At 38.0% G+C, this 27,262-nt stretch overlaps 1 protein-coding gene and 1 non-coding gene across 4 annotated transcripts in view; one reads left to right on the forward strand and one right to left on the reverse strand.

Annotated features, from left to right (window-relative positions):
- PTN (pleiotrophin) overlaps positions 1 to 27,262 on the reverse strand; it is a 121,886-nt gene that overhangs the window by 57,625 nt on the left and 36,999 nt on the right. The gene's annotated exons all lie outside the window — the stretch shown is intronic.
- LOC112621924 lies at positions 1,575 to 1,652 on the forward strand. The gene has a single exon (XR_003118846.1). It is a non-coding gene; the product is annotated as a small nucleolar RNA SNORD81 (small nucleolar RNA).

The raw sequence follows: 27,262 nt of genomic DNA on the forward strand, positions 1-27,262 counted from the left end.
AGGGTAGAGTCAAATAACTCTCAATAACTCAGTTTACCCTAATAGAAGCACCCACAGACTTCACAATATTGATATTAAGATAGATAAAGTCATTGAGGTATATTTGTAAGGCATTATGTAATCAGCAATATGGGAAAGTATTGCAATACCTTTTATAAGACTATACCTGCAAGGTTTGTGAGTTGAAAAAATTAGTACATAAAGGCATGAACCCTTAGTTCTCTAAACAAAGCCCACTTTTCATGGTTCCTTGCTCCCTCTGGCCTACTGTTTCATTACACTTTTAGAAAATCTCGACAGCAACTTATGTTACCAGCTTCCAGCAAGAGATTCTTCTTATGATCAATTCCTATTTTCACCTCAATTATCATAATACCCGAGAGGGGTAGAATAAGAACATCATATCCAACTTATGAATATGTAAACCAAATTAACACATATAAGAGTAAAACAGGAGAAAAGTGAGCCAGTCTATCCATCAAAGATAAATAATTTCTTTTTTACTTAATTATTCATTTAGACTGAAAAAATTTATAGTGTGAATGCATAATAAATACCAGGTACCAGGCTGAGTGATGCAAATGTAGAGATAAGCACCTCGGTTGGGAAATATACACAAATATTTGGAAGAATAGTTTCAGAATGAGTTAAAAATCAGAAGTTACCATATATATGGTACTAAACTTTCTTCTTCAAGCGTGTTTCCATACTTAGTTGGACTAAATAAGCCTTAACTACTGTTCAGCCCCCAAATGGTATGATTCTATCTTGCTCAATTCTGCAAAATCACTGTGAGATAAATATGGCAGGCATTGTTAATTTGCAGTTAATAGACTATAAAATTGAAGATTTAATAGATTGCATAACTTACTCCCAACCTCACAGATAGTTAATACCGAAGCCAGAAAAGAAGTTAACTTGATTTGAGTCCTAATTATTCTATTTATTATGTAAAAACTCTCATTTGTGTTTCATGAAAGTTATCATCACCTATCCCATTTTACAGATTGAAATCTTTGTGCTATGTTTACAAAGCAGCACATTGAATGAACGAGGCTTGCTCCCCCAAATGATGTGATATTTGCTGTTTGGTTAGTAAAAATGTTTCTGCTGCTTCCTTTGGCATTTCACATGCACAATTTATGAACAATTCGCTGTCACCTCCACTTATAGTGTTTCTTTCAAATAACTTCTATTTCCAGAGGACTTGTAAAAAGTAATTTAAGTGGCCCAAACCTGATCACTATGTATATTTAAAGCTTGTTGGCTATTGTTGGTATGACATGGAGTTCTTTTCTGCTTAGGGTCACCCAGGATGTGAAATAAATAAGACAAAATATGCATTTTTTTCGGATAATTTTTAAAAGGGGAGTGACCTTAAATTGGTCCTTAAACTCCTAATCCAACAACCAGAATTTGTTTAGTTCTGTTATATACAAGATTCTGTGGACATATAAAATATACTATATGACCCTCATTCATAAAGAACTTAAACTAAAACTTGAAGGTTTTCATGAACATGTGATAATGCCTATATTCAATATGACAAAATATTCCATATAATTAAAAGTCTTAAAAATACATGATGATCTCACCTCAGTTTGAACTCTCTCACTGATTACTTGATGACAATAAAAAGATCTGATATTGTGTCAAGAAAGAATAAAGAAAAAAAAGGGCTTCCATTGTATGTGCTCCAAAATGTCTATAGTACAGTTCATTCTGAAGCCAGGGTGTGTGTGTGTGGGGGGGGGGGGGGTGCTATTAGATGACTTATCTTCTTTAATAATGTTTTTTCCAGACTATAAAAGATATATATGATAATTACTTTCAACAGTCGAGTTCCCCTAGAAAAGCAACCAAAAACATCTATTGACTAAGCAAAGCTAATTTTATTAAACCTACAGCAGCAGCAAAGAGGATAACCTTGACTACATCTTAGTGTCTCAGAAGGAATAAGTAAAAGAGGATATTTCCAGGGCTTTGGGGTCAGGTCTCAAGTGGTATAAATTGAATCTTTCAAAGCAGGGAATTGATTAGGATTCAGCGAAGTTCATATTATAATAGTTCAGTGAGGTGAAGGTCTTAAAGTGAGTCTTAATAAATGAATTGCTTAATAAACAAGCTGTTGCCCCAAATAATTTGCCCAGATGAGTTAATTGTTTGGATATATTGGCTTTCAAAAATTTTGTGATGCAACAAAGTTATGAATTGGTTATACTGTCTCATTTTCTTGGCCCAACATTTGCTAAAATAATGGGAGTAACTCAGGAGCTCTGCCTGGTCTTCATCTTAATTTTGTCCCTTGGTTATCAGCAGACATGAAACACACCTTGCCCACCCAGTTTTCTAATATGCTAAATGCAATTTGTAATTATTGTTTATGCTTTAAAGGGTATTTGACCACATTCCAAGGGCCTCCAGTGAAAACAGCACAGATTTTTATCATCAGATGTATTTACTGAATTTTATCTAAAGCTAAATGTGTTTTTTAAATTTAGCATTGGGACCTTAAAATCAAAGAATAAATATTTGCAAAGAGATGGAAAGAAAAAAATTGCTTCTCAGCCTTTTGGCTAAGATCAAGTGTAGAGATGGAAATAAACATTTATTTAGGGGGAAGAAACCTTTTATTTGAAGTTTGAAAACTTTAGACCTATTATTCCTCAAGAAAACTGAAGTTATACATAATGTATTCATTAATAATGATATTATTATGGGAAAAGACTTTCAGTAAAAGTACAAAAAGGGCAGAATCATACCTTCTGCTGGATGGTGGACTTAATTTTAAAATGCCAAGAGAAGAAAATACTTCAAATCAGACAATAACGAAAGCCTCCACACTGGATAATAATATAAACCTCCCCACTGAAACAATGTTAAGATTACTATTTATTTTGCACTTACATGTCGGTGCTATAGTAAGATGTGTTTATATACACACATATTCTTCTTTAATAGTCACAATCACCTTGCAAAGTAGGTAGAATTATTACCATTTACAGATGGAAAAGAGAATCAAACAGGTTCAGCATGTCACTCAACTCAGGAGAAGTGGTAAAAGCAAGATTCGAACTTGGTGTGTTTGACTTCTAAACATATTCTCTTAGGATCAATGAAAGAAAGGAACATAGCTGTTGTCATGAAATTAGAGCCTTGGTATTGAAATGTGATCTCGAAGCACCCTAGCACTTTATCTTTCAAATGACTTTTACACTGGAGGGTTTCTTTTTTTATCAAAGGGAAAGAGCAGTCTTGTGAATCATTGGAAGACAGCTTTGGCTTTCAGGTATGTGTTAGGCAGAATTCAAAGATACTCCTAAGAACACACGACTTCTCTTATTGATCAAGCAGCCATGAATCCAAGTGTTGCTGTAAAGGGATTTCACAGATGACACTAAGGTTCCAAATCAGTGAACCTTAAAATAGGGATATTATCTAGGTGGCCCTGACCTAATTACATAAGGCCATTAAGTCTGGGTCTTGTGGTCAGAGACAGAGAAAGTCAGAAATTTCAAGTGTGAGAGGGAGCTGGCCCAAGGAAATTCTGCTGGCTTTGAGATGGAGGGATCATATGGCCAGGATGGTCTCTATGAGCTAAGTGGCCCACAGCTGACAGCAAGGAAAGAGGGACCTCATTCCTGCAACTGCAACAGACTAAATATGGTTGATGATCTGAATCAGCTTGTAAGTTTGCTCTTCCCCAAAATTTCCAGAAAGAAGCACAGTTCAACCACCATCTTGATTTCAGTTTCAAGACCCTGAGCAGAGAACTCAATCATATCATACCTGAACTTCTGATTTAAGTAACTGTGAGTTAATCAATAGGAATTGTTTTAAGTCATTACATTTATAGTAATTTGTTATATGGTGTATTCATCCATTTTCATGCTGTTGATAAAGACATACTGTAGACCAAGCAATTTACAAAACAAAGAAGTTTAATTGGACTTATAGTTCCGCATGGCTGGGGAAGCCTCACCATCATGGTGGAAGGCAAGGAGGAGCAAGTCACATCTTATATGGATGGCAGGCGCCAAAAAGAGAGAGCTTCTGCAGAGAAACTCCCCCTTTTAAAACTGCCAGATCTCGTGAGGCTTATTCACTATCATGAGAACACCATGGGAAAGACCTGCCCCGTGATTCAATTACTTCCCACCACGTCCCTCCCACAACATGTGGGAATTCAAGATGAGATTTGAGTGCGGACACAGCCAAACCATATCATATGGCAATAAAAACAAATGGTGTTCTAAATAGGAAACAAGGGTTAACCTGTGATTGAGAATTTAATGGGTACTTCTGATTAACTTGAAAATGAGCTTGCTTTATCTGTAAAAAAATATAATCCATTTCCTACAAACACATTTGCAAGAAAATATCAATAGTAGTAGGTTCATCAGATTCCTCCAGTTATCTGATCATATGGAATTATAAATAAATAATGGTTATATTAATAATATGTAAGTAATGCTTTAGAGTGTACAATGTATTACCACATTTATTATATCACCTGGACCTTATTATAACCAAGTAGAGTAGACAAATTATTATCTCTTCTTATAGTGCAAGAAATAAATACACAGGACAAGCAACTGACTCAAAACCAACTTGAAGAATTTGGAGGTGAGCTGGGGTGGCCAGAAGATGACATTCAAGAACTTTTGACTTCCCTCAAAACCACATTTCATTTTCAGGGCTGACTTAAAATGTTTCAGCAAAACATAGCATTATGTTCCCCTTTCCTATTCTCTTCCAATTAAAAGAAAAATAAAAAATAACATATATTTTTACTTGAAATAAGTGTTTTTCCCCCACATCAAACATTTCTCTTCATCACACAATGTGGAACATTTTAAAGGTATTTTTTAAGCAATATTCAAACTGGTTTTATAAAAGTTTGAACTATGGTTTCAAAATGGTTGAAGTTGAATGACGAAAAATTGTCAATAACCAAAATGGGATTCATTAAATACATCTATAAAATGTGACTTATAGTTATGCACAAAAATTGTGATATATATTTATTCCCATGAGAAGTTGTTGATTCTGTCTGTATACTACAAACCCATTTTGTTTAAAAAAAGTACATATGTATACACACACATTCACACACACACATATGCAATACGAGCATTTTTTGAAAGAAGTTACCTGTGGAATGTGGGGCATTTAAAAATTACTTTTCAAAAATTTCTACATTTTATAAATACTATATTTTATAGTATATGTTTATTTTCAGAAAAATGGCACTACAGTCATTTTCATTTCACAAAATAATTTGATTGAAACTGTGCCTCAGTCTAGTTGTATCAAAGCAACATGATTATTATTAAATATCCAACAGTCTTTATGAAAGTTGAAAATTAAATGTAGAGCAAGGCTCACATCTTCATCAAATCACTATTTGCTCACATGAAGGCAGCTGGGCACCTGTAACTCACAGGCTGGGCATCTACAGCTTTAGTGACCACTGACTATGGGTCTCTCATTGTCCTTGACCACCAGTTTTGACTTGAGTATCAAGTGCCAGTTGACATCCCCAACAGCATCCCAGATCTGGTCAGACACTCAGAGTACCTGAGTGAGCCTGAGGGAACATGTATGTCCTCTGACATAAGTGCTGACTCCATTTTTTCAAAACTCCTACTGAAGTAAGTTGAGGGAAATTGTCTTACTTTACTTCTCCTTCATATACTATGAAAATGCCATACTCTGAATTGAGTGTCCCATCTGAATTGTTGAAACATAAATTTCTAGCCAGAGGCAGTGCAATTAGAATGACTGTGGGTTCTTTCGACATACTTGAGAAGTAGATGTAACTTGGCCAGGGTTTCAACCACTCACCCTTATTGGAATTAGATTCTTTGGCATCCCCCTCTAGTAACCCAATGGCATTTAGTCTCTGTGTTCCCTTGTATCTGCAGAATAAAACTAGGATTCTGATAAAGTGTGAGAAACCATCAGTCTTTGCCTGCTCTGAACCAACAAAAATGCACATGAATTTTGCTACTTTATTACTTTATGTTCATTGCTACTCATGTAAAACATGGCCATCCCTTGTTATTGGTGGGGGATTGGTTCCAGGACCCCTGTGGAAACCAAAATCTGTGAATGTTCAAGTCCCTGATATAAACCAGTATAGTATTTGCATATAACCCACACACATCGTCTGCATACTTTAATCATTTCTAGATTATTTATAATACCGATGTGATTTGGCTCTGTGTCCCCACACAAATCTCACCTTGAATTGCAGGAATTTCCATGTCATGGGAGGGACCTGGTGGGAGGTAAGTGAATCATGGGGGCGGGTTTTTCCTGTGCTGTTCTCATGGTAGTGAATAAGTCTCACAAGATCTGATAGTTTGAAAAGGAGAGTTCCCCTGCATATGCCCTCTTGCCTGCCATCATGTAAGGTGTCCCTTTGCTCTTCTTTCATCTTCTGCCATAATTTTGAGGCCTCCCCAGCCATGTGGAACTGTGAGTCCATTAAACCTCTTTCCTTTATAAATTACCCAGTATCAGGTAAGTCTTTATTAGCAGCATGAGAACAGACTAATACAAATGCCTAAAACAATGTGAATCCTATGTAAATGGCTGCTATACTGTATTGTTTAGGGAATAATGACAAGAACAAAAGTCTGTACATGTTCAGTACAGATGCAACCATCTATTTTTCTCTCCTGAATATTTTCAATTCAGGGTTGGCTGAATCCACACATGTGGAACCCACAGTCAGGGAGGGCTGACTGTATTCCATTTAGAGTCAAGTGGGTGGGTGAGTTTTGGCATGTTGGTGGGGTCATTTTCCAAAAGGAAAAAAAGTAATCAAAATGTGGAATAACACAATATTTTAAAAACTTGAAAAAGAAAATAACTGAATCTTTATTCTTAACACCCTACCAAAATTGTTTTAATTTCTAATTACCTTCTATCCTTTACCCACATGCATATTCATTCTTTTTTACATAGTTGCCATCTCATGACACTTACCATTTTGCATTCTTCTCAAAATGTAACAAGCCATAAGGCTTTCCTCTCCTCGAACCACTCCTGGTCTTCTAAATGGGTTAACATAAACTGGGTCTTGTGATGGAGCTGAACAGCTGAATTGGCTTAGGCCTAAAACTGCTCAATCGTAAAGGTGAGAGATGAAAGAGAAAAGGTAGAATCCATAAACAGATGGAGTGGAACTAGCTCCTACTTCCTGACTCGCTCCTACTTCCTGACTGATGGGATGAGACACAGGTGATTGAAGCTAGTGTGTGTGCAGAGGGGGCAGCCATCCTTCCACCTCCCAGGCAGTATAACTATACTGAGGATGAATTTAAAAAGGGAACACTCCTAAATACCTTTAGAAGTTATTCCTCATATGATTGATAAAGTTTCTGGGCTAGCATACTTGAAATGCTAGTAATTAGAGTGGAGTTACTTGTGCAGGGTGCTGAGGATGACAGAAATATTTTATCTTCGAATGTGAAGCTGTGGATGATTCTACCATACTCAGCATCATAAAGATGGCAAACTCATGTCCTGACTTTACTTTTTTTAAAAATAGACTTTATTTCTAGCACAGTTTTAGGTTCACTGCAAAACAGAGTGGGAAATAGAGATTTCCTGTATACTCCCTGCCCCCGCACATGCGTAACCTCCCCCATGATCAGCATCTCCCACCAGAGTGGTACATATGTTATAATTAATGAACTTTCCTTGACACATCATCACCCAAAGTCTGCATTTACATGAGGGTTCATTCTTGGTGTCATACATTCTATGGATTTGGACAAATGTAGAATGTATCCACCATTATAGCATCATACAGAGACGTTCCACTGCCCTAAAGACTCTCTGTGCTATGACCTCCCTTTTTAAACAGAATGATTTAAAATTGAAGGAAAAAAAGTTTTGATATATCACGCAAGCAAAAAATGTTAATGGAGAATTACAATTATATCTTCAGTTTGTTCTTATACATGTATTTGCAGAGTTTCACCATCGTTTCCCCCTTTTATTTTACTTCCTAGAAAGGAATAATACTCATTCAGGCAAAAATTTAGATATATAAAAGCGTCCATATTTTAGACCTTAGTTGCAAACTGATTTCTTTTTATTATTGTTGTATTTTTTGTGGCTTAGCTGGACGGGGAGTTCTTCCTTCTAGCCATAGCTCGGATGTTGAATACAGTCTGCTTAGGTCCTTAGTAGGGCTGGTGATGGCCCATGAAGTGCCCTTGAACAAAATTTCAGAAGGCACCTCTTCCTCCAGGTGAACACAAGCCCGTGGAGGAGTACACTGGGTGTCATACAGAGAAGATCTCCCAACTCTCTCTCTGGCTTGGGCAGCCTTGTGCAGAGCACAATTTGCATCACGATGGACAATAGCCTTGGTCCTGACATTTAAGTTTCCTTTTTAAATTTAGACTCTGTCTGCTTTGCTTGGCAGTCAAGTATCTAGTCAGAAGCCAAATTAGAATCACCCACTCCCTACCAGGCCATCTCATGCCCTACCAAGAGAGTCTGGCTTGTTAGCAAGTTTCTCTGCCATCCACCTCAGCTACCAGAAAACAGGCCAAGTTGCAGTTACTGAAAAGCCCAGTTATGTCGTGTCTTGAGCTCCTCTCAGTGCTTCTAGCTATGTATTCTTGTGGCATGTGTATTTGTACATTTGGAGGAATACGTGGAAGGCAAATAAAGATGTATACCATTTCCATTAGCCAAATTATTTGAAATAGTAATAAAGATGGCTGTTTTAAGTGGGTCTGGGATTAGGTATGGGCATCAGATATCACTGCTGTTTTGTTTTGTTTTACTTTTTTTATATAAAGTGACTCACAGAACTTTAAGTTGGAACTCATGCCTTCAGAGAATTTGGCAAACAATAAAAGAGAAATAAAATAACTTGCCCTGGGTCACCCATCTGGTGATTGATGTTGATGACAGAGTCAGTCTTGTATCCCAACAATCTAGATCTCTCCTGTCTAACACAGTAGTCACTAGCCACTTGTGGCTATTAATCCCACGAAATGTAAGCAGTCAGACTGGAAATGTACTATAAGTGTGAAATATACATCAGATTTTAGAGACTCTGTGAACAAAAAAAGAATGTAAAAATGTCTCAAATATACTTATTCATTCAATCAGTCATTACACATAGAACAATGAGTAACACAGGCTCAGTCCTGACTTTTGTGGAGCTTAAAGTATAGTAGATATTATTCAAAATGTTCTTTTTTATTGCTTGGACTTTCATATGAATATTTTGATTATCTGCCTGATATTCTCAAAGCAGACACCATCGTAGCTCTGCTGAAATATCGAGGACTGGGATGTGAGCTAGGAGCGCCTTACCAGTTGCTGCCTGGCCAAGATGCAATTTCTCATCCGTTCTAGAGCCTCATTTTTAAATCAAATAGGCATTAGTCTCATGTGACTGGTGAATACTTAAAACGTGGCTAGTCCGAATGGAGACATGGTGTAAGTGTAAAATACACACTGAATTTCAAAAGCAGTATAAAAAAATGAATATAAACTATATCATTCACAAGTTTATATTGATTTAGATGGTAAAATAATATTTGTATATATTGGATTAAATAAAATATATTATTAGAATTAACTTCATCTGTTTATTTTTCCTTTTTTACGTGGTTATAAAAAATTAACATTATGCCTGTGGCTCACATTATATTTGTATTGGCCAGTACTTCATATACTAAGTTTTTCCACTTCACCAGTGTTAAATGGAGCTCTGCCCTCCAGAAAGCTGTGGAGCAAACTGATGAAGAAACTTGAACCTAGCTAGAGAACTGTCAGCTGCCTCAGCCCCTGCTCCCACCTCTTCTGCTTGAAAAGAAGCAGAAAAGAAAGGTCACTTGAAGGGTCACTAGTACCTTGAGTGATTAGTGAACAAGATTCAAAAGCCCAGGTAGCATGATGCCACGGAGAGGCAGTAGAGTTTAATTGGAAATCTCATTCCTCTGATCTCAGAGTTCTTTCTCACTTACTTAATGAAAATTCCAAAGCAAATCATCAGATCTTGCTGAATCTCCCTGTCTTTAAGTATAAGTATTAAAAGAATCTGTCCTCTCCATTTCAGATAGAATTGTAGCAAGTGAGATAAACGTCTGTGAAATTATCTGATAAGCTGTAAACCATATTGCCATTATCATCATTTGTAATAATCATGATAATAAATATTTCGGTAAGCAATCAAGAAAAACTGTGAGAGGTAAAAGATTAAAATACCATACTCCTGGGGAAATTCCAAAACCAAGAAAAATTCAAGTAGACATGTTAAAATACTAATGTATAAATAGAAAGGTTGACAAAGGAAGAAGAGAGTTAAGGGAATGGGGAACTAGAGTGAAGACAGGAGAAAGAGTAGAGACAACTTGGTTTTGGAGCTCACATCTCTACCAATTGCCAGATGCCAGGAGATCACTTTGATATTATCTGCCTTTCCAATGAGTATTCTCTTCTAGGTTCTATTAAAAAACTACTGATTAAAAATAAAACCCTCACCCTATTTATATTGCGGCCAATTGTTTGGGGATTTCTGTGGTGGCAGGGGGTGGAGAGTAGAACTCTGATTTCACACTGCATAAGTTGAAGCTTATTGAAACAGAGGGGACTCTGTACAATTTCTGGCTTAGCAATACCAGGCACCACACCACTTAGGCCATAATTGAACACTAGCGAAACACAGAGGCTCCATTATTTTTCTGAGGATCGGAGCTGATCTTAACATTCCTGGCTCTCCACCAAACCCCCCAAATTGAAGCAGATTGGATGGCCTAAGAAGTCCTATGTAGATGTAGGTTATGCTTGTAGTTGTCTAGGAAGTTTGTTATAGTGTGGAAAGTTGAGCTATTTTGTGCTTACTTGAATGCACAAAAGATTCAAAAAGTATTCCAAATCAGAGCTAATTTAAATCAGCAAATACATTTTCCAGTGTGCATGGCAAAGAGCTTGATGCCACAGAGAAATTCATAAAATGGAAAGAAACAGACTTTGCCCAAAGAAGCTTGCATAAGATATGGACAGACAAAATAATGTTGACGAAAATACTTTTAAAAATAAGACATGTTATAAAATTGTACATGATCATTTTTTTCCAAAAAATCTGTACTGTCATTTTGCTCACATAAGCATAGTTAAATTTGGTTTGGGTATAGTCTGTGGGATAAAGGGGCATAGGCCATTACATACGTAGAGGTGGGGAAGCCACCATGGATATCTAAGACACTGCGAGTAAACCTGTCTAAATAGAATAGAAGTTTTACATAGCAGCACTGGAAGAAGAGTCCCAGCAAGAGGCAGATGGCATACTCAAGTGGATGCATTGAGGCTAATTTCATGAATGCATTATTTAAAATTGCATGAGCTGAGTTAAGGAACACCAAGGAAAGACTGTTGGAACATGCTTAGATGAGCAACAAAAAAAAGATTTACCACCTTTAGATCTGAGGTGGAAACTAGAAGGGGTCATTGTCAGAATCTACAGGGAAAAGGAGAAAGCAGCCTGAGGAACAACCTCTAAATACACACAACAACAACAAAAAAGCAGGCAGTGAGGGAGAGAAATAAATAGCCCAGGTGCATTCTTATCCAACACTTTGAATTCCCAACAGCTCCTCCATTGGCCAAGGCAAAGCAGAAGCCAGATGGCAAATGAATCTATTGATTTTTCCATGAAGGTCAGCCTCCTGATAGAGCAGAAAAAAGGTGGTAGGAGAGTAGAGCTGGAGGTGCAAATAGAAGATATCCAGAAGAGCTGATATTTAGATCAAGAGGATATCTAAGGGGCTAGAAGCTTTCCCATGGTGGGCAGGAATGGGGAATGTTTACAGGTGTTGTTTACTGTCTGCACCCACAAACCCTGTCACGAGCTTGCTCCACGTCTATCTCTAATTGTTCACGTGTCAGAAATAGCTCACTCTGCAAGAACAGGGACCAGAAGCTTTCCTACTGAGTTCCAACATAAAGTACCTGGATCAAGGATTAAGGAGCAAGAATTGATAAAACATAGATCCATACGCAACTTTTAGAGCCTGTAAGGATTCTTAAGTATAAAAATATTGTTGTTTCTAATCTTGAATTTTTGACAGTCCTGAGGTTTGTGTTAATCCAAATTTTGATTAAATTTTGATTGAACTAATCCTCAACTCTGTATTCATTAGTTCAGTAAATATGCTTTAGATTTTCTTTTTCTTTTAACTTAGCCAAATATTGACCTGAAACTGTCCAAAAGTTTACTGAGTTTCTGATTAAATATTAAACAGAGGCCAGGCGCGGTGGCTCACGCCTGTAATCCCAGCACTTTGGGAGGCCAAGGCGGGCAGATCACGAGGTCAGGAGATCAAGACCATCCTGGCTAACATGGTGAAACCCTGTCTCTACTAAAAATACGAAAAATTAGCTGGGCTTTGTGGCGGGTGCCTGTAGTCCCAGCTACTCGGGAGGCTGAGGCAGGAGAATGGTGTGAACCTGGGAGGCGGAGCTTGCAGTGAACAGAGATCGTGCCACTGCACTCCAGCCTGGGCAACAGAGTGAGACTCCATCTCAAAACTAATAGATAGATAGATAGATAGATAGATAGATAGATAGATAGATAGATAGATATAAAAAACAGAAAAATGACTCCAAGCTATTTAATATAGTAGTTTCTCTAATGTGGAAATTTATTTTTTTTTCAAATTTTCTAATCCTTCCACAGGTTTTAACATAAAAATAACTGAAGTGTTATAGACCTCTTATAATTCATGTTAAAAAAATGCATGGGCACTGGGTGGCTGGTCACTGAGACACAACGAGATCTGGTCAAAATTCTGTGCACACTCTTGGTGGCTCAGCACACCGTATTGAGGACAGATTGTTTCCATAGAGGCTCTACTTTATTCCTAGCTCTGTTGCCTATAATTATTGTAAAGCAGGACTATTTCCTGCCTTCCTGCCCAAAATAGCAGGAAGCATCCAACTCTGTCAACTCCCTTTGCTCTTGGCACCACCTCTCTGCAGGGGTTAGGGTTTCCTGCCAGGAATTTCAAAAAAAGTAATTCTGTTTTGGTTTCTTATCCAAAATTCAGCTTGCAAGCAAAGAAATGGAGCAAGATCTATAATACAGTGAGGGATTTGGAGAAATTACATGGCTTTTGGCCTGGTTAATAGCACCAAGCTGGGGTTAGACTCATTGTGAGAATCAGTTCCAGGTAAGACTTGATGAGCTTTGGAGTAATTGAAGCAATTGAACACTCTAAAGAGTGTTTTATTAAGTACCGATAGCAAAGAAAACATTCATTACCCGTGGGGTTTAATGAAAAATTGCACTGAGCATTCCTACATACTTCCTCTATGGACCCATGCTATGTCTCCGTGGGCACATCGTATTCACAGCCAGAATACTGTTCATCGCTAATATGACTAGCCCTACCTCCAACCTTTGCTAGCTCCCGAGGTCACGTCCTTTAGGCATCTGGTACCTAAAATGAATGTCGTCTAACTACAACAAAGCTCTCAACTATCATAGCTAACATTAACTGCATTTTGTTGTTATTGATGGTGGCGGTTATTCTCTTTGGCTCTAGGCATAACACTAAATGTTTTTATATGCTTGTATCTCAGCTAAGTTTACCATAGCTCCATTAGGGGATGACTGTTAGTCCCCATTTTACAAATGGGGAAACTGAGTTTTAGAAAGATCCAGTCATTAGACCAGGTTCGTAAGGAACATAGCTAGGGCTTGTAGTAGGCAGTGCTGCACTCCTCACCATAGGGTCCCCATGGTACGCTCCTCTGAGAACATTTAATGGCACAGTGCAGAATAAAAAGAAGCCTTCCTGACGACCCCACCAAATATGAGGGGCAGTTATTTCCAAAGAGGAGACAGAAAGTGCTGATATCACAAAAAACCATGCTCTGGTATGAAAGACACACTTCCATCAAATGTACAAGCTTTAACCTTCAAGAGAGACTGTTCCCTGACTCCTCGCCCCTGTGCCTACCCTTGTGAAAGAGACAAACATCTTTGTCTCTTCTGATTGTATACTCCCAGTTTTTGTTACTGTGCTTAAGAATCAACCCTGAAAAATTCAGATCTGAGTCTTTTGCCAGAGACCCTGTCCTGACCCTAGAATCATGGTAGCCTCCAAGTAAGAGGCATCACTCACTTAAAAGGCCAGGGAAGACCCAAATCATCATACATGCCAAATACTCAAAAGTCTCCTTCATTGGGTCTAGATTTAAAATTCTTTCATAGAGAACCCATGGCCTTTCATCCTAAATCTTTGGGCTAAGCACATGAGGAAGAAAAGCCCAAGATGAAGTGGCTGCCCCTCCATGAGAGCAATGTCACTTCTCTCTTTACAACACTAATCTCTCTTTCTTAATGGGTAGATAGATGACAAGTGGATGAACAGGTAGATGGATAGAACATTGGTATTACATTAAAATTCACAATTTGAACATTTTTGTATCTTTTACCCCATTTGACTCAGAATTGTGTGACCATCAGAGTGGCCTTAGGCCCTAAGGCACAGGTGGCTGATTCTAGCAGCATAATATGAGAAGCATAAAAATTCATCAGGTATTTCAAATGAACTTGATTTTCTCTTAGTTCTTCATGCATTCATTCTTATGGATATTTATGAAGTGTTTTGTAGGTGTCAGCCCAGGTGCTAGGGACCAGAGACAGGGCAAAACACAGGGCAGTACCTGCCCTCAAAGATCACAGCCTGGTAGAAGAAACTGACAAACAAGCTGACAGTAACAGAGAGGATATTGGGGCATTGTGGAAAGAGACAGGAGCAAGAACCTAACTCTTCCTTGGGAGGCAGGGGTGAGTTAGGGAGTTTTTCAGAGACAGTAAAGCCTGCCAAACCTGGAAGATATGAGCAGATATTAGCGAGTTTGATAGAAGAGACAAAGAGGTGCTTGGAACTGGCAGACCTACTCGGCACAGTGGGCCTCCCAAACAATATGGGGGTTTGCAGAACACACTTCCCTAGTAACAACACAAAGGCATATCTTCTCTATGTCTCAAATTCTCTTCACAGAGCTTTGATTTTCCCCTGCCTCCACCCTGCTTCAGCCCGAAAGAATCATTAACTCCAATTTCTGAGTATTACCTTGCAATCTGCTGAAGTTTCCGTTTTCAAAATTTCATTCTGAACATCGCACAAAGTTCATTTAACTTACTCTTGCCATCTTATTGGGGATCAGCTCCTTTATGTTTTCATCCTTCCACCTATACCTTAAGCTGAATTCTCATTCATTCCCCATTCTTAATGCTGTCCAAACAGCCTCTTAAAGGATAGTTTGGGTAATTACAAAGAAGTCAGGCCTAGATTCCAGGGATAAAATGTATAAAGGGTATAGTACAGTATTTAGTAAAACGTAGCTTCTGCTAACAACATCTTTACATGACTAGAGTCTCCTAAACAATTTGCAATATGTGTCAGAGTGAAAAATAAAATAGGCAATGTGGGGAATAGAGCTGCATGAGAAACTAAAGCAGGACTATAGGGAAAGATTGGTATGGGGAGAATGCAGGAAAGAGATGGCCCTAAGTGACCATGAGCAACCCAAGGGCAGTGTAAAGACCACCGGAGATGGCAGACAGGGTAGGCTGCTCATAGCATCTTTACCGTAAATGCTCACAAATCCATCAGGAAGGAGACAGCAGTGAGAGTTGTCATCGTGAACAACTATGACAGGTGAACCAGTTCATGTAAAGATTGGACTAGATGTTTTAAGAGACAGGAATAATGAACGATATTGGTCAATTCAGATAGTGTAGTAACAACTCAAAGAGTCCATCACTTTGCCTTGGATGCCAAGACAAGCTGAGAAATTGTATATATTAAGTCAAAAAAATGTATAGCAAGCCTACCCAGTGCAGAACACCATGCAGAACAGAAGCTTAAATGTTGGATTCCCATGGAAAGTACCAATGAGCTCCTTTATAGACACAGAATGAGCAGGACTCTGGGAACTTAGATTAAAACAAACAAACAAAAAAGTCAAACATGCTAACAGTTTGCTTGTTCTTTGAACTCAGTAGTGAAAGCATGTTTTATCCTGTTTTGTTCGCTTTTTAATTAATGTAAAAATTTTAAAATGTATCTTGGCATTTGAAGACTAAGATCTAGCTAGGTAGAGGTAACAGTGAATCTCTTTACTCTTGTGTGTCAAAAATTCAGGATAGTAATTAAAATGTTAGTATATGTTCCTTAAGACTTCTAGTAACTGACTATTTTTGTTATTGTTTTTTCAACATTAAATCTTAAAAGCATTCTTTTCAAGAAATCAATAGCATTAACAGTTATTTCTGTATAAAGTAAAAATTATCTGGAGATTTAAAAGAAATCAGTTAAGTAAAGAAAGAAAGTAAACCCTAATAAGTCACTTTATTTATATACTAATTTATGGCTTAAAAAGAAGTTGTGCTTATTATCATATTTGATCCCAACCATTTTGTGAAGCACACAGGACAGCTTGTATTATCCCCGTCTTCCACACATGAAACCTAATCCTCAGAGCAGCTAAATGCCATCAAGATTTTGACACAGCTAGTAAGAAAACAACCAGAGTCAACGTACCATGTCCTCTAAGTTCTAGTGGCCAAATTGCATGAACCTTGTCAGTATGGTAACATAATATTTAACTATTGGTAAAAGGAAGAATGTGGTTGCTTTTAAAATAAAAATAAGCAACAATCAGATTTTAGCAATCAGCCAAAATTCAATGAAAAAAAATCAGAAGGATAAATTAGACAAAGCAATGAAGAAAAGAATTCGGAAATAGATGCAAAAGAATTGGGTTTATTGCCAACTTATACCAAATATCACAAGGAGTCTTATGAAACTATCAGTGCCCTCCTCTCCTCTCTACTCTCCTGGTATGTTTTCCAGGTTAATATTTTGATAAGGAATGTCAGAAGTTGTCCAATATTGTTAGTGCTGTTATTGTAGTGAAATTTTGTTAAGAACAATGTAATAGTGAACTCCATCTTATATTTATCTGCTGCTTTTATAATTCTAAGGCATTTACATTTGAATTGTCTCATTTTCTTGTGTAGGGGGGTAACTGGAACATATAGGATGTGCCATTTAATGGTAGGACACCGTGGCATAAATAGCTCAAAATAACTCAAAAGTCTATCAGTTCAGCTCTGCTTTCCCTGTTCTCAATGTAAGCTGTATGCAATTTAGTTCCTTCATCAAACAATAACTATTACTTGTATGGTCTCAAAAAGAAAGCACTTGATGTTCATGTTTATTCATTGTATAGTATTTATTGTAATCATATCAATAAGGCACTGTTTCCATAGGCCAGCTGCATGAGACATGAAAATGTTTTGTTTTATAACATTCTCACTGTACTTTTCGTTGTTGTCATAATGGAATTTTATTGTATATGGCTCTGAATTCCACTATGTGTTTCAGACTTGAAGACTTTACTTGCAAGATTTATTCCCTGTAACAGCAGTTTACAAATAAGCTTCACATCTGAATCACCAGTTATGAGACCCAGCAAGAAAAAATTTATTTCCTAGGTAATTCTGATGAGCCATACAATTTGAAAAGAATTCTTCTATGTAATATCCTTTTATTTTATTGTAGACTCAGGTTGAATCATTATATTTTGGGATTCAGTCAGATTATAATTATTATTATAATGGACTCCTTTCCCCCAGACAAAACTAGAAGGCTGATCACATGAGACTTCTCTTAGTATGACTCTCAATTTGCATTGAGATTATTTGAAATAAACCAAGTACTATCCTAGCATATAAAAGTACTTAAGATATTAAAAAAACATAAATTTTATCTGCTCATCATTTACCATTTCTACACACAGTTATTAAACAATGTAGATGTCTGTGTTATTGGCATAAAGACAAATAAAATGGAAAGTAACCCCTTAAAAAGTCAGTAGGAAAATCATAATTTGATTCTGATGTTAATCCAATTCTCATCAAAATTATATTTAGTGTGTTAAACAGCACAAATGAGTTTGAAAAAGCAAACAAATTTCATTCGTTGACTATGTTGACTATTTCTATAGAATTTCTTGCAGTTTAACTATGAGACAGCCACTAAGAAATTGAATCAGCTAAGCTTAAGTTCATATATAATGCCTAAAAGGATACTAATATTCTCTTCAGTACTGGTCTTGCACAGTCTGTAAGAAGCAACAATAAATTGCGTATGTTGCATTCCCCCCAACACAAAAAAAGATTTTATGTTGCACAATAGTTTGCCACATAATTAAATTGTTTTAAATAAAGTTGTGTATAAGGTGGGAAAGCTGTAATCTTCTGGACCTAGACTGCACAATGTACTTCCAAGTCCAACACTTGGGAAGATACGCAGCATGGTTCAAAGAATAATGACTGCCATACGGAGTTACCAAACACTATCTTAAAAAACACTGCAAATATTGTTAACTGACCCCAAGATTTGCATTATTCTCCTTTCCTCTGATCTTTCCCTTCTTTTTTCTCCTCCTTCCCTTTGCTTTGAGCCTCCTGACAGCCAAGTACTTGCACAGTTACTTTGGGTTACAATATGTTATCCACAGTGGAAATCAGAAACTTTAATTCAAAAGGTGGCCACTCTTGACCTCTGACCCCGGTGCCTCCCACCCTGCTGCTCTCTTCCACTTTCTGTCTCCATGGAACTGAATAGCCAAGTGGAAAAATGGGAGCAGGCAAAGTCTACGCTATTCATAGACCACCCCGCTCCCCTTCCCCATCAAAAAAAGAGAGAGAAAAAGATGAATGAAACTCATTCATCAATAAGCAGGAGATGAAGAAGAAAGCTTTATTGCCTAAAAAGAAAACTAAAAAACAGGGAGGGCAAAAGAGAAGGAATGCCAAGGAAAGACATGGAGAGAAGTAAGGAAGTTCATGTGGAATGCAAGCTGCGAGTTCTCAAAAATAAAAACTCTGAAGATGAAAAGCAGCATAGCACATCTCTCCAAACTGAGGGGTTAATAGTTGCAAAAATGAATGCCTACTACCTGTTTTACATCTTCTTAAAACAAAGGCATGCATCTAGAGGAGAAGCAAAAGGAAAAGCCACAGAACCTCTGAGTTTGTCTTCTTAAAGCATCCTGGTGGCACTGTTTGGGAGCTGACAGAAAAAAGACATTTGCTAAGAGTTGGGAACTGAAGACTCCCATAAAGTTCAACACTGATCTAAAGGAAATTATTTTACATATCAGAGAGAAAGTTATAGTGGCTATATTATTTAGACTACTCATGCAATTAGTCTGTATTTTAACAAGCATGGTTGAGCAATTCGATGTGCTCAGAACCAAACCACAACATAAGAAAGTGACGCAAATCAGACAGGCCAATGTCCTCACTTTCAGCCAACTTGATAACAACACAGAAGCTGACATACACAGAGTATATCCTCTTGGTTTGAGAATGTTAGAGCTTAAAATATAAAAATCAGCACTAAATTCAGATCAACCTCAAAACTAAGTAGAGCTCAATAATTCTGTAGCATTCACCATCTTCCCCCTCCACAAGATGAAAATGTTCTTTAACCTATTAATCATATCTGAAATCCTGTTTTGTTTTTATCATATGAATGCTGGCTCTGAGATTAGTACACCAAAGCATTTTCATTCCATACGAATCAGAGTAACTACCACATGCTTCAGATCAAATACGGTGGGGCAAGACGCTGTTTCTATCACATTTCAGACTATTCTCCTTTTACCAAAAGGACATCACCTACACCATTAGAGCTGAATAAAGATTGTTCTTGCAGCAAATAAAGTTCTCCTACTTCTTCACTGACATATTCCAGCTACTTTCAAATAGATTTTTTAAGTATTTCATCAGAATATGTGGCATTAGTCCTAAATAGCTTTTTGCATTGTTCCTCTTATTTCATCTGTACTGACACTCTCTGACTATATTTTCTAAGAATGTCAGATTTCAAGAATATAAGAATACGCATGAAGAAGATGATGTATTATGATTGGAAAAAGATAAAGAGGCTGACAGTCAAATTGGCAAATTCAAATGAGCTCAAATCAAATGGCAGCCTTATGGACTTCAAGTATACAGAGTTACCACCACCTGGAGTAGGGAACTTCAGCATCTCCAAAAATTCCAAAATAGGGCATAGAAATAAGTGTGGAAGAATTCCTAATAGAAGAATCAGAGATTCTATCCATTGTCACTGTAATAAGAAGGAAACTGGAGATGAATCTGTAGCAAATACTCTCTTGTGAGTGCCCACTCCCTGCACTGCTTCCTCACCTCCTCCCCTTATAATTCTACAGCTTCTCATGAAAAGAACCCAAAAAGGGACTAGAATGCAGAGGCAAAGTGGATTCAACTCATTTTGGGCCACTGCCAGATTCTCATTAGGTCCTGGACATGTGAGCCAATGCTGATTTCCATGGCTGATCTATCCTGAATCTGCCCTTCCTGAAACACTAGCCTTTGTCCTTCCAGTCGCCCTCTTTAAATGGGGATTTGGGTGAGAGCAATACCAAGGGGACTGTCATTATTCACCCATTATTATGAAATTGATGGGCTCTAAGTCTCTCTAGCTGAAAGCTCTGACAGGGTGAGATCACATTGGATTGCAGAATCATTGCTTTCCCTGGTAAATCGGGTTACAAATGAGAATGACAGTTGGGAGGGAGGGTAGAAAGAAGGATAAAGGAAGAGTGTTTTTCCTCAAATTCACCTCACTTCATGCTGGAGTGAGAGGCCATCCATACTCACGGAAGGCTAATTATATAAATCAAATGCCCTGGCTGAGTTTCCAACCCCCTGGGAGCAGGGAGAGCTAGGAATAAATGAGGTCTTCTGCAAAATGAAAGAAATCCTTTGAAAAAATGCCAAAGCCAATACAGCTCAACTCACCATTTTTTTTTTTTTGTAGAAACAGAAAAATCTGAACCAAGGATAACAAAAATAGCTGAGTTTTCATCTTCCAGCAGATTTGGAAATGTATTCACAATTTATTTACCTCCTTGCTAGAATTTATTTATCTTTAGTTTACATCACTAAATATGACAACCCTTGAGCTAAATACATCTTCAAAATAAAATCTGACTTACTGTTTTGGAAAGATCACATTCATGTTAGTATGTCAGGAGAGCAGACCATTATTAGGTAGCCAGGACTAAATGTGGCGGGAAAATCACTGCACTAGAAACAGGGATATCAACCTTTAGTGCAGGCTTTACTATTCCCTGGTACACAATCTTGGGTGGTCACTTCACCTTCCAGTGCCTCAGATTCCTCATATGAAAATAATGGGTTTGAGGTCCACATGCAACCCTTTGAGATGTGCCAATTTTCCATACATGCCACAAGCAGTCAATGCTCAGTAGAAAAATTGAAATTCAATCAGCTATCAATGGCATATGTGGCAGCTACTTTGAATATCAAATTTAAAGTTTGGGCTTTGGTTCATGTGACATTTTATCTTCCCTATGGATAGTTTCAGCCTCCATGAAAATTTATTCTTATTCTTGTCACCCCTCATTGACACTTCATCATGCTGGGCCCACCGAAGCACAGAATCTGACAGCTGTTCGGTTCCTGACAATCTAAGTTTCTTTTTAGGGCAACTCAGGAAAGGTACCTATTCATATTGTACTAGTAAAGTTGCCATTCACTGAGTTTCCAAACCTGGTACCTGGGAGTAATTCAATATACATTTGCTATAATAGAAGAAATCATTACACAAATTTTTTAATGAAAAGGCCACCTACATTTGATTTAAGAATGTCAGCACTTTGGGAGGCCGAGACGGGCGGATCACGAGGTCAGGAGATCAAGACCATCCTGGCTAACACGGTGAAACCCCGTCTCTACTAAAAAAAAAATACAAAAAACTAGCCGGGCGAGGTGGCGGGCGCTTGTAGTCCCAGCTACTCGGGAGGCTGAGGCAGGAGAATGGCGTAAACCCAGGAGGCGGAGCTTGCAGTGAGCTGAGATCTGGCCACTGCACTCCAGCCTGGGCGACAGAGCGAGACTCCGCCTCAAAAAAAAAAAAAAAAAAAAAAAAAAAAAAAAAAAAAAGAATGTCTCTAGTTGGATGAAGAGCTGATTTAGTCACATTGATTTCTATTCCAACAATCCATTTTTTTAAATTTTTATTTCTGACCACAAACAGCTCATTAAAATTCAGTCCATAATTAAGAACTCAAACAAATATGTCTACGACTATATATATATATTTAATAAATATATATTACATCCACAGACATGTATACACATATATATATATTTAATGTGAGTAATCCATTTTGTTGTTTTCTGTATGTAATATGACTTATGATTCTGAGATTCAAGTTGATAGTGTGCTTTAACAAACACAAACCAATGCCAACAACCCTGCCCAACGGAAAGGTAGACTAAGTAATTTGCCCAAAGTCACTGATGAAGGGCACAGCCAGAGGCAGAATGTACCCTTGCACTCCACTTCCAATCCCATCCACAGCTGCTTCTACTTCTGCCCTTGTTCCTGCCATGAGTTAGAGGGAAAGGATATTACAAGATTTTCTGTGTTCTTTGGAAGGGAGAAACAGCTTCATCTGTTTATGAAATCTCTAAAGCATTTTCTGTCCTCTTTTATTAAAAGGGAAGGGTACAGGATCCCTACTGAGGGACACACCTATGTCTTTGCAATCTTACTCTTTCTGACTGCTTTTCTTACAGCCTGCATCTTTATCTAGCTCAGAGGGAGGAAGAACTACTTCTCACTGAGCTAATTCATTGTTTATTTTCTTTATGAATTTTATGCCCTGAAAAGTCATGAATTGTTACTCAAAAGTCATGAATTTTATTCTCTTTTCCTGTGCTCTGCCCTCTCTTGAGAACTAAATTATGATTTTGTCTAGCCATCCTATAAGGAAAGAAGGTTATAGGAAGACTGGACTTACCAATAGGAAAAGAAAAATCAGTACAGAATGAATCTTGCTATTTAACATCACTATGTCACAGAAATACAAATGTACATACGTACATGTATACAAACTACAGTGGTGACTAGTTTCTCAATTTGGATGACTAAAACCTTTTGAAACCACTTGAGGGAATATCCATCTACTTTCTTTCTTTTTCGTGGTAGATTCTGCCAGGCTGCTACTGGGTATTGTGGTTCAGAGCTTGGTAAGATGAATTTTTGTGACAGATTTTAATATCATGGTAGGGTGTTCTGGTAATAATCACAGTCTATATCCTAAGAGGTGGTAAGGATTAAACCTTTATGGCAGGCAGATGATGACCAAGGACAAGATGCTCCTGATCCAGTCTTCATGTCTTCATCTCCCCTCAGCACATTGGCTCTCGGTAAGTTCCGTGGGGCATAAACACTATTCTAGGGTTCATAAATATTAAGCAGGGATAGGAAAATTTGAATCAATCAGATAACCCTAAACTTATTTGGTTTCCCTAAATTGTCTGAGACTGACATTTTGACCCCTGACAGGCCCAGATGAAAATTAAGTTACCTCTAAACCTAAGAGGTTCACGTATTCTACCAGTTCAAATGACCATTTGATGCAGGGACTGAAAGAAAAAAATACGAAAGACAGGATCCAAAGTACATACTGAAATAGATCCTGTAGCAGAGTAAAGACTGAGGGTTACATACAATTTTCTGTGACCTGGAGAACTGGAATGGCCGAGGAAACTGATTTACAGCCATACCTTGGAGATACTGCATGTTGGGTTCCAGACCACTGCAATTAAAGTGAATGTCACAATAAAGCAAGTCATACAATGTTTTTGGTTCCCCAGTGCCTACAAAATTTATGTTTATACTACACTGCAGCCTATTAAGTGTTCAGTAGCAGTATGCCTTTAAAAAGTATTTATCTTAACTTTAAAATGTTGTATTGCTAATATATGCTAATGATCATCTCAGCCTTCAATGGGACATGACCATTTTGCTAGTAGAGGGTCTTGCCTAGATGTTGATGGCTCCTGAGTGACCAGGGCAGTTGGTTGCTGAAGTCAGGGGTGGCTGTGGCAATTCCTTAAAATAAGACAACAATGAAGTTTGTCACATCAATTCACTCTTTCATGAGTGATTTCTCTGTCGCATGTGATGGTGTTTGATAACATTTTACCCACAGGAGAACTTCCTTCAAAATTGAAGCAACTCTCCTCAAAACTTCCCACTGCTTTATCACTTAGGTTTATTAATATTCTAAATACTTTGTTCTCATTTCAACAATGTTCACATCTCCACCAAGAGTAGATTCCATCTCAAGAAACCACGTTCTTTGCTCACCCATAAGACGCAACTCCTCATCTGTTCAAGTTTGATCATGAGATTGCAGCAATTCAGCAATATTTTCAGGCTGCACTTCTAATTCTGGTTCTCTTGTTTCCACATCTGCAATTACTTCCTACACTGAAGTCGTGAGCCCCTTAAATTTATTCATGAGGGTTGGAATCCACTTCTTCCAAACTTTTGCTAATGTTATTTTGACCTCCTCCCTTGAATCAGGAATGTTTTTAATGGCATCTAGAATGATGAATCCTTTCCAGAAGGTTTTAAATTTACTTTGCTCAGATCCATCAGAGGAATCACCATCTACGGCAGCTATAGCCTTGTAAAATGTATTTCATTTCTTGCAAAATGTATTGCAAAATGTATATAACTTGAAAGTTGAAATGACCCTTTAATCCATAGGCTGCAGAATGAATGTTGTATTAGCAGGCATGGAAACATTAATACAATCCTGATACATCTCCATCAGAGCTCTTGGGTGACCAGGTGCATTGTCAATGAGCAATAATATTTTGATAGGGATAGTTTTTCTCAGTAGTGGGTCTCAACAGTGAGTTTAAAATATTCGGTAAACTACGCTGTAAGCAGATGTGCCATCATCCAGGCTTTGTTGTTCCTTTGATAGAGCACAGGCAGAGTAGGTTCAGCATAATTCTTAAGGGCCCTAGTATTTTCAGAATGATCAGTGAGCAGTGGCTTCAACTTCAAGTTACCAGCTGCATTAGCCCCTAACGAGAGTCAGTCTTTCCTTCGAAGCTTTAAAGCCAGGCATTGACTTCTCTCCAGCTATGAAAGTACTAGATGACTTCTTCTCCTTCTCCTTCTCCTTCTCCTTCTCCTTCTCCTTCTCCTCCTCCTTGTCCTCCTCCTCCTCATCATCCTCCTCCTTCTTTTTTAGACAGTCTCACTCTGTCACCAGTCTGGAGTGCAGTGGCGCGATCTTGGCTCACGGCAACCTCCAACTTCTTGGTTCAAGTGATTCTCCTGCCTCAGCCTTCTGAATAGCTGGGATTACAGGCCACCAGGCCCGACTAATTTATTTATTTATTTATTTATTTATTTGTATTTTTAGTAGAGATAGGGTTTCACCATGTTCGTCAGGATGGTCTCAATCTCCTGACCTCGTGATCCACCTGTCTCAGCCTCCCAAAGTGCTGGGATTATAGGCATGAGCCACTACTGCAGGCCATCTAATAGAAGTCTGTTTCATTTACATTGAAAATGTGTTATTTAGTGTAGTCACATTTATCAATGATCTTAGCTGGATCTTCTGGATAACTTGCTGCAGCTTCTGCATCAGCATTTGCTGCTTCACTTGTACTTTTATATTAAGGAGATGGTTACTTTCCTTAAACGTCATGAACCAATCTCTGCTGGCTTAAAACTTTTCTTCTGCAGCTTTCTCTCTTCTCTCTGCCTTCATAGAACTGAAGAGTCCAGGCACGGTGTCTCAAGCCTGTAATCCCAGCACCTTGGGAGGCCGAGGTGGTGGATCACTTGAGGCCAGAAGTTTGAAACCAAACTGGTCAACATGGCAAAACCTCCTCTCTACTAAAAATACAAAAATTAGCTGGGCATAGTGGTACACACCTGTAACCCCAGCTACTCGGGAGTCTGAGGCAGGAGAATTGCTTGACCCTGGGAGGCGGAGGTTGCAGTAAGCTGAGATCGTGCCAACGCACACCAGCCTGGGTGACAGAGGGAGACTCCATTCAAAAAAAAAAAAAAAAGGATTGAAGAGAGTTAAGTCCTTTCTCTGAATTAGGCTTTGGACTGGAAAAAAATGTTGTGATTGGTTTGATCTTGTATCCAGACCACTCAAACTTTCTCCATATCAACAATGAGGGTATTTTGCTTTCATTCGTGTATTTACTGGAGTAGTATTTTTAATTTTCTTCAAGCACCATTCCTTTGCATTCACAATTTGGCTGTTTGGCACGAATGGCCTTGCTTTTGACCTATCTTGGCTTTTGATATGCCTTTCCTCACTAAGAGTAGTCATTTCTAGCTTTTAATTTAAAATGAGAGACGTTCAATTCTTCCTTTTATTTGAACACTTAGAGGCCATTGTCCCATCGTTGGGTTACTAGTTGGCTGAATTTCAACATTATTTTGTCTCAGCAAATAACGAGGCTCAATAAGAGGAAGAGAGATGGGGAAATGAGCTATCAATGGAATAGTCAGAACACACACAACATTTATCTGTTTTAAGTTCGCCATCTTATACGGGTGCAGTTCATGATACCCCAAAACAATTATAACAGTAACATCAAGATCACCGATCACAGATCACCATAAGGACATAATAATAGTAAAAATTTTGAAATATGGTATAAATTACCAAAATATGACACAGAGACACAAAGTGAGCACATGCGATTGGAAAATGATGCTGATAGACTTGCTCAATGCAGGATTACCACAAATCTTCCATTTGTAAAATATGCAATCTCTGAGAAGCACAATTAAGCAAAGCCCGACAGAATGAGGAATGCCTGTATATCATCAATGGACCATGTCATACAAAGTTGATGGACTTGGTTTTAAGACACAGGTGGCAACTCCTAATCCCTAATGCATAATCCATAAAATCCCTAATCCCTAATCCATAAAACCTACCTGACATTGCAAATGAAAGAACTGTGATGTCTCCCCATTTAAAAGACAGGAAATTAATTATTGTCAATTTTGAGTGCCAATAGCAAAGGCAAGTTTTTAATTATACAGTTTTAATCATTCTCCAGTGAAAGTGAATATAAATTAGGCTGTGTAGCAATGAGGCATTCAAACGAATCCGTCCATTTCTCTTTTGGGAGTTTCCGCGAAGCACATTTCTTAGAATAGCTTTGCTTAAAGGTGCTTTACTTGCTTTTCTACCAGTGACAGAGAGCAGATAAACGAGACAAGAAACTAAGCAGCAGGAGCCTACTAAAATGAGAAATAGAAGATGCTCAAAGACACACTATGCCTGCTGACAT

Source organism: Theropithecus gelada, chromosome 3 (genome assembly GCF_003255815.1).
Source record: "Theropithecus gelada isolate Dixy chromosome 3, Tgel_1.0, whole genome shotgun sequence".
Lineage (NCBI taxonomy): Eukaryota > Metazoa > Chordata > Mammalia > Primates > Cercopithecidae > Theropithecus > Theropithecus gelada.